Below are 8880 nucleotides of genomic sequence, written 5' to 3'. Positions count from 1 at the left end.
TAAGAGTGAAATGTGTGATAAATGATTTATTTTTAATTTTTTATTTTCCACTCCTACATGACTCCAACACCAGTGTTTACTTGAGCAGGTGGCAAAATGGTAAAATACTCATTTGGGGGGAAACAACCTTTTTCTAAGACAAAAATTAGCCTTGTCTACTCAGTAATGAGGTCTCAAAAAGTTAACAATATTTTTTTTTCTATCTCAGACACATAAAAGCCCAAAATTTTATGTAGGGACTTTTTAAAATTCATGAGGTAGTCTTGTCTTCTTGTATTTTTGAAAAAAAAAACATTTTCACAACTTCTTAAAAAATCCTTTTCAAACCTTAAAATTTAAATAATTCCCAATTAATCAGATGGCTAAAAAGGTTAGTTTAAGCATTAGCATTTAAACAGTGAAAAAGTACATTTGGAAAGACTGACTTGTCAGTCTTCAGTTTTAGCGGTTTTGACAGATATGTAGTGGTATCTTCCTGTGCTTTTAATTTGCATTTCTCTGATGACTGGGGAGTTTGAACATTGCTAATATGTTTAGTGACCATTTGTACATTTTATTGTGTGAAAAGTCCTCAAGTGTTCATTGTGTTGTCTTTTTATTACTGATTGATTTGTAGGAAGTCTTTATTCTGCACACAAATCCTTTGTCAGGTCTTTATTAATGTCCATAAGAGTTTAAGGAATGTGTGAATATCCATGCATTTAGGTTTTAGTTATAGGGATTTAAGGCAAAACATTGTATCATTGCGAACATTCTTATGTAAGCAGTTTTGCTAAAATAAATTATAGTAGTATATTTTTAACTATCACAAAATGCTTTAATTAAACTACTGTGTAACCATCCCAACTGGAATATTTGGAGAATACAAAAATTCTGTTTTCCTAAAAGGGAAAGAGAATCACAGCAACATGCTTTGTGAGAAGGAAATGATATTTTAAAATGAAAGAGATTAATGTGACGTCTGTATTTTATTGGAGAAGACTCTTTTTTTCTCATTTCATACATGATATTTTACATGTTTCCATCATGTCTGTATTTTAAAGAGCTTGAAGGAAAGAAAGAAAAACCTCAGAACTTGTAAGTTTGACGGGCTTGAAGGCAAAAAGCTTAAGCCATTGTTGAAGGGCAGAGAGCAGAAAACCTTGAACGTACAGTCTAATCGGAGATACTTCAGATGGAAGCCCTGTTAAAGCCATCTGGTTCCCTGAACTAGTGACACTGCAGGCTGGATATGGTGGAAGGAGCAGTTTGTCCTCCAGAAAGCATCAAGAAGCTCTGGCTCTTACAAGTAAGCACTGTGGTGGAAGTTTCATGAAGAAACATCTTAATTAAAAGTGTACTCCCAACATGTAACCAGAAGTGGGGCCCGGCTGCTCCCTGCTCAGAAGGCAATAAAGCGGCAAAAGCTTGCTTTATTTTGGATGCTGACAACTTGAGGGGAGGATAGACTTCTGTCCAAAAGCCCACTCTTTCCTGACCATTAGTGGGCTAGAGCTTGTATAGGCTGAGGGTGGGGGCTATGTGCAGAAACAGCACAGCTCTGATAGTCACCTTGAAATTGGTCATCAGTGTGACAGCTAGTCTTGAATTCCATGGTCAGTTTGTTCCCATTTCCTTGAGGCCAGTTCTAGGAATTGTGACAGCTATGTCATGGTTACAGTCGGGTCGTCATATACAGTTTAACTTCTACCTGGTGGGGGTTTCAGTACCTATAAGACAGCTCACAGGATATAGCTCAGAATATTATCTGTAGCCCTGGAGGAGGAACCAAAGGTCCTTGACTATGCTTAATGACTAAACTATTATTATTTGGTGTCTCTTAACTGTTTTCCTTGTTTCTGCATATTCTCATTTCTCTGATTAACTTATTTTTTGGCTAGTTTTTCCACAGACAGAAGGAGGCAGAGGACGTGGGGACAAGGACTGTAGGGTCCTGCTCCATTTCAGACAAAGAAGTAGACAAAAGTCCAAAAACGTCAGTAATTCCAAGAGTGTGAACAAGCAGATGCTGGCAAGCAGGTAAAAGTAGGAAACCAACTGCCTTCCTGTGGGTTTTTTGGCGTGGGTTGGTTTTATTGTTTTAATTATTTTGTTGTGTTTAGCCCTCCCCAGCTCAAGTCTGGAAAGAACTCTTGTCTCAGAATTGCTCTGTCTCCCCGTGGCATAAAACATCATCACAGCTGTGATACCGTCTTATGTCCCCTCTTACCTGCCTGGAACCATTCGCCTCTCAGTTCATACCCATGAGTTTCAGAGTGGAAGCAAGGTTTCCAGACAATGAAGACTGCTCATACTAAGTGAAGTAAGTCAGAAAGGGAAAGACAAATACCATATCATTTATATGTGGAATCTAACATACAACACAAGTGAACTTACCTACAAAACAAAACAGACTCGCAGGCTAGAGAACACACTTGTGGTTGCCAAGGCGGGGAGGGTTCGGGAGGGGTGGACTAAGTTTGGGATTAGCAGATGCAAACTATTATATATAGAATGAATAAACAACAGAGACCTCCTGTAGAACACAGGGAACTAGAGTCAATATCCTGTAATAGCCTATAATAGAAAAGTCTGAAAAATATGGATATTAATAATATGTATAACTGAATCACTTTGTTGTACACCTGAAACTTACACAACATATCGACACAACACAAACTCAACTATATGCCAATAAAATAAACTTAGAAAAAAAAGTGGATAGGGTTTATGCAACAAGGGAAAAAGAATCCTGTCCGAAGCCAAAGGGAAAATGTGCAGAATACAGGAGTGGAAAAGAATGAAGCATGCAAATAGAACACCTTGGCTTTATGAAGAGTATTTGTATAACCTCTAAAAAAAGATCTACATTTAGTAGTGTGAAAAGATGTTCTAGATATGCCAGGTGGGAAAAAGCATGTTGCAGTAAAGTATTCTTAGCATCATTTCATTTTTCACAAGCATGTCACTACATGTGACTTAAAAAAGAAGGAATACACATAAAATGAGGTGCAATCTCCAGAGGCTAAAATGGCCAGGGGTGAGCAAGAGGTTCCATAATTTTTTAATTTTCTGTAATCAGAAAAAAAGGAAACAGTTGAAAAAAGTATTTTAAAGAAGCTACAGAGTTTGGACCTAATCTGGTAGGCAAGAGTGAGCCATGAGTAGTGTTTACTCATGATTTGAGAGGCCTTAGGAGCTTTCCAGAATGATTTGTAAATCTCTCAATAGCCCTTGATAGTGCTGTGCAAACATCTTCTGCCAAGACAGCATTTTCTCCCAGCAGGTGGGCCGGCAGCTTCCCCAGAGGTTTGCTGGGCCCTGAGCCTTTGAAGAGCTCCCTTGGGTGTCCTGCCTGGTGGATTCACAGCCGTTCATCACAGAGGGAATTAGGATCTTAAGAACTTGAAACAAAACAGAAATTGCCTCAAGATTTTCTACATTTCTTTATGTTTAAAACAGGAAGAGATGAGAGGCCTTTGGAACTCAGTGTTTTCTTTTGAGAGCTTCCTGGTAATTCCCATCACAAAGCAGGGAGGGAAGAGCAGGGCCAGGATGGGGGAAGGAGGCTTCTCCCCAAAGGGGCCTTCCCATCCCTAGATCTTACCCCCACAGGGCAACTGAGAGGCTTGTAGACTGGCTCCCTTCAGTTTAGATCCATAAATCAAATCCGCGAATTCAGCTGAGTGTCTTGGGTGCAAAGCATGAAGAGGGGAGTGGTGGATTCCAGACCGGAGTACCCAGCCTGGGGCAGTTGGCTGATTCCACGACAGTAGTTTTCCTGTCTCCACTGGGCTGTGTGGTGCACAGGCTGGATGCCTCCTCCAGGCAAGCCCAGCTTCCTCTTCCCATGGGCTGGACTGGGCGATCTGCCCACACTCCTGTAAGGAAGCTCCAAAGTGGAGACTCCAGACCAACTGGAGTGCTTAGCGGGGGCACCCAGCACTGTGCCTTGGTGACCCTTTTGCTCTCTGTCTCCTCGGGTGGATTGGTTGGAGTGAGGAGAGACCCAGAGGTAAGAAGCTACAATTGTCCTTGTTATCCCTCTATACTGGGCAGGACAACTTTCCCCTCCCCAGCCCACAAAGATGTCCACATCCTAATCCCTAAGAGCTGTGCATGTAAATTTACATGGGAAGAGGAACTTTGGGAACATGATAAAGTTACAGATCTTGCAGTGGGAGAGTGTCCGAGAAGGAGATGTGTAGAGGAGCTGAGAAACAGGAAGAGAGAAGCAGGGGATTGAGGGAGAGTGAGTGTGGAAGAGAAGTGGGTTTATTCACCTGAAGATGCTGTGCTGCTGGCCTTGCAGATGGAGAAAGGGACACAAGACAGGGAATGCAGGTAGCTTCTAGAAGCTAGGTCACGGAGTCTCCCCAAGAGCCTCCGGAAGGAATACAGCTCTTCTGATCCAGCCTGAGTTTAGGACTTCCAGCACTGTATTAGACAGTGATTTGTTAACAGCAATAGGAAACCTCTTCACTGTGGTTGTTTGACAGTCAGTTGATGCATCTACATCAGATGATTGAATGAATCACCTTAGGTGAAGTGGTGACATTTGACCCTATCATCAAACCCTGTGCTGTACCAAGTCGCTTCAGTTGGGTCAGGCTCTTTGCGACCACAAGGACTGTAGCCTGCCAGGCTCCTCTGTCCATGGGATTCTCCAAGCAAGAATACTGCAGTGGGTTGCCACACCCTCCTCCAGGGCATCTTCCCAACACAGGGATCAAACCTGAGTCTCTTAATGTCTTCTACATTGGCAGGTGGGTTCTTTACCACTAGCACCACCTGGGAAGCCTATCAAACCCTACTAAGAGGCTATTGCATTGGTCACTGGTGAAATAAAATAGCCACTATAATAACCCTTGCAGCTCTCAATTCCGAAACAGGTCCAGAAGCACCTGATAGCCACCTGGAAGCTCAACCGACATTTGGTCTTCTAGAGCATATCAAAGAAGATCTTCAGATTAAAAAGAACTATCTTTTTCTTATTACCCAAGTAATGCAAGCAAAGATATGAGAAAATGCAGACAAGCACAAAGAAAAAAAAAACAACACAAATTGCTCATAATCTCACCAAGAGACAACCACTCCTTACACCACAGTTCTCTTTCCAGGCCTTTTAAAATAATTGTATGCAGTTTTAAATATTAGTCATTTTAAATACATGCACTGCTGTAAAATGTTAACATGTCGTGAATATCTTTCCGGGCCAATGGTATTCATCTGCAGTGCTAGTTCTCCAAGTATGAGCTAGAGATCCTGGGAATTCCAAGACTTGGAGTCCCAAGACAGGTAGTTCCTGAGGTCAGAACTATCCTTAGTTTAGTTCTAATACCTTATTTGCCTTTACATTCTCCTCTCACATTATATTTTTTTTAGAGAGTACATGATATGTGGAATAAGGAAATTTCTGAAGTTTCTTGGTTTTAATTTCGAAAGTTTTGAAAGATGTAGCACACATAAGTAAAATAACTTTGGAGCACTCAATAATTTTCAAGAGTGTAAAAGCATACTGAGAATACAGAATTTGTAAACCTCTGATCTATAATACTATTTTTCATAGCTGGTTTAGCCCTTTGCACTGGAGTATCATAATCACTTAACCAGTAAGTAATGCCAAGAATAAGATCCTTAAATTTGTGTACACTTAATTATTGCTTTCAGATAGTTTTCAGGAATAGTTTTTGAAATGTATACTTACTTACTGACTGCATAAAAATGGACTAATATCAATAATGTAATCCACCCCGTTAGCCAGTCTGATAGGGACAGAGTAGGTGATTAAATACTTAATCCTACTGTGTTTAGTTGCTCAGTCGTGTCTGACTTTTTGTGACCCCATGGACTGTACCCCACCAGGCTCCTCTGCCCATGAGGATTCTCCAGGCAAGAATACTGGAGTTGGTTGCCACGCCCTCCTCCAGGGGATCTTCCCAACCCATGGATTGAACCCAGGTCTCCCTCATTGCAGGCACATTCTTTACCATCTGAGCACCGGGAAGCCCAGTTAATCCCACTCAGTTCAGTTGCTCAATCGTGTCTGACTCTTTGCGACCCCATGGACTGCAGCACGCCAGGTTTCCCTATCCATCATCAACTCCTAGAGCTTACTCAAACTCATGTTCATTGAGTAGGTGATGCCATCCAACCATCTCATCTTCAGTCATCCCCTTCTCCTCCCACCTTCAATCTTTCCCAGCATCAGGGTCTTTTCCAATCAGTCAGTTCTTCAAATCAGGTGGCCAGAGTAGTAGAGTTTCAGCTTCAGCATCAGTCCTTCCAATGAATATTCAGGACTGATTTTCTTTAGGATGGACTGGTTGGATCTCCTTGCAGTCCAAGGGACTCGCAAGAGTTCTCCAACACCACAGCTCAAAAGCATCAATTCTTCAGCACTTAGCTTTCTTTATAGTCCAACTCTCACATCCATACATGACTACTGCAAAAACCATAGATTTGAATAGATGGACCTTTGTTGGCAAAGTAATGTCTCTGGTTTTAATATGCTAAGTGGGTCATAACTTTTCTTCCCAGGAGCAAGTGTCTTTTAATTTCATGGCTACAGTCACCATCTGCAGTGATTTTGGAGCCCAAGAAAATAAAGTCTGTCACTGTTTCCACTGTTTCCCCATCTATTAGCCGTGAAGTGATGGGACTGGATGCCATGATCTTGGTTTTCTGAATGTTGTGTTTTAAGCCAACATTTTCACTCTCCTCTTACACTTTCATCAAGAGGCTCTTTAGTTGTTCTTCGCTTTCTGCTGTAAGGGTGGTGTTATCTGCATATCTGAGGTTATTAATATTTCTCCCAGAAATCTTGATTCCAGCTTGTGCTTCATCCAGCCCTGCTTTTTGCATGATGTACTCTGCATGTAAGTTAAATAAGCAGGGTGACAATATACAACCTTGATGTTCTCCTTTCCCAGTTTGGAACCAGTCTGTTGTTCTACGTCCGGTTCTAACTGTTGCTTCTTGACCCACATACAGATTTCTTAGGAGGCAAGTAAGGTGGTCTGGTTTTCCCATCTGTTGAAGAATTTTCCACAATTTGTTGTGATCCACACAGTCAAAAGCTTTGGTGTAGTCTATCCCACTGCTGCTGCTGCTGCTGCTAAGTCGCTTCAGTCATGTCTGACTCTGTGTGACCCCATAGACAGCAGCCCACCAGGCTCCCCGTCCCTGGGATTCTCCAGGCAAGAACACTGGAGTGGGTTGCCATTTCCTTCTCCAATGCATGAAAGTGAAAGTGAAGTCACTCAGTCATGTCCGACTCCTAGCGACCCAATGGACTGCAGCCTACCAGGCTCCTCCGTCCATGGGATTTGCCAGGCAAGAGCACTGGAGTGGGTTGCCGTTGCTGTCTCCAGTCTATCCCACTAGGGGATTGTAAATAGAAAAATATGGGAGACCCCTGTAATTTAATGGTTACTCAAGAAAGCAGGTTTGCTTAACCACAAAACCAAGCAGGCCTGCTTAGCAACAAAACCATGCAACGAAAGCATGGGACATGACCCCCAAGCAATAAAACACTGGTGGAATGAGCCCCACATCCTCCCCAATGAGCTCAGTAAGTTAATGACCCCTCGGACATGCTCTTTGCACACATAAAAAAGTAATTTGTGGACCTAGCTTGACAAAACTCCCCTGCCCAGCCTGAAGGAGGAACTGATGATGGAAGCATGATGTCTACTCAAGAAAGACAAAGAAGTTCTCCCTCTCCCCACTTTTCCTTTGATTATAAAACTATGGCCTAGGGATGTGACACCCTTTTGCCCACTCTTTTGTAAGCCTTACAAGCATCCTAGTCTAATAAAACACTTCTTATTGATCACTTTGCCTCTTCCCTGAATGCCTTCTGTGAAGAGAGGTAAAGGATTGTGTACCGGAGCCCTTTAGAGCCCCCGAACGACACCAAACGGTTTCACTCTTCTCTGGCCAAGCACCCTCTGGACCAGCACCACGGGGCCCCCCGCCCTCTTCCAGGGCTGAGCACAGGGCCAGGGGCCCTCCAAGGGTGCAGCATCCAGTGCTCTGAAGGCTCTACTCTTGGAGACCCTTATTCAGTAGGTGAGGGCAGACCCCAGAAGCCTGCGGTTTTTATAAATCCTCCCTCTGACGTCAACCTTGGGCTCAGGTGTCAGCTGCACTGGGTACCGGCGAGTTGCCTCGATGAGTTGGGCATCCCCATAACCAGGCGGAGACCAGCTCCCTCCCAGGATGGCCGTGAGGACTCGAGGAGCTCGTGCACATCACGTCCCAGCTCTGGGACCAGGACAAGTCGAGCCTGGAGCAAGAAGAGCCCGACAGCAGTGTCTGTGGGAAGAAGAAGCTGCCGGGCAGGGGCCGGAGATGCTAACAGGGAAGAGGGAGAAAGGACAGAGCGCGTGGGCCGGGCCCGTGTACCCTGTCGGGGGGTGTGGCCTCTGGTGGGCGGAGCCCTAGCGGGGCGGGACCCCAGGCGCGCTGGGCCCGCGGGCGGGGGCGGGGCCTAGTCGAGGGGCGGAGCCGGGCCGCGCACTGACAGGAGCGCGGGGGGAGTGAGAGACGCCTCCTGGCGGGAGCTGGCGGCTGCCCAGGCGGGAGCCGAGGGGGCGGAGGGAAGCGGGGTGCGGGGGTGAGGCGTCGACTGGCCGGTCTCTGCCTCTTTCGGTGCAGAGGTTTGCGGGCGCCGCGCGGAGGACGGCGTGAAGGCGCGGCCTGCCTCCCTCCACAGCCCACGGCGCGCCCGCTCGGCCAACCCGTGGGGAACTGGGACCCGGCAAGCTCGCTGCGCACGGTGAGAGGCGGGGGCGGGCGGGGGCGCTGCTCGGGGTCTGGAGGCCGCGGCTGGGCCGGCGCGGCGGGAGGAGACGGGGTCCGCGCGGCCTGGGCGGCCTGCGGGGGACAAGACGGGCC

General features: G+C 45.4%; 1 protein-coding gene across 1 annotated transcript in view; it reads left to right on the top strand.

The window, feature by feature from the left end:
- The first annotated feature begins 8494 nt into the window (after positions 1-8494).
- TWSG1 (twisted gastrulation BMP signaling modulator 1) overlaps positions 8495-8880 on the top strand; it is a 21996-nt gene continuing 21610 nt past the window's right edge. The window contains exon 1 of the mRNA XM_010859084.1: positions 8495-8761. The gene's annotated coding sequence lies outside the window, so the exon portion shown is untranslated. The remainder of the gene's footprint in view (positions 8762-8880) is intronic.

Source organism: Bison bison, unplaced genomic scaffold (assembly GCF_000754665.1).
Source record: "Bison bison bison isolate TAMUID 2011002044 unplaced genomic scaffold, Bison_UMD1.0 scf7180017864453, whole genome shotgun sequence".
Lineage (NCBI taxonomy): Eukaryota > Metazoa > Chordata > Mammalia > Artiodactyla > Bovidae > Bison > Bison bison.
This window is presented reverse-complemented; position numbering and strand designations above follow the sequence as displayed.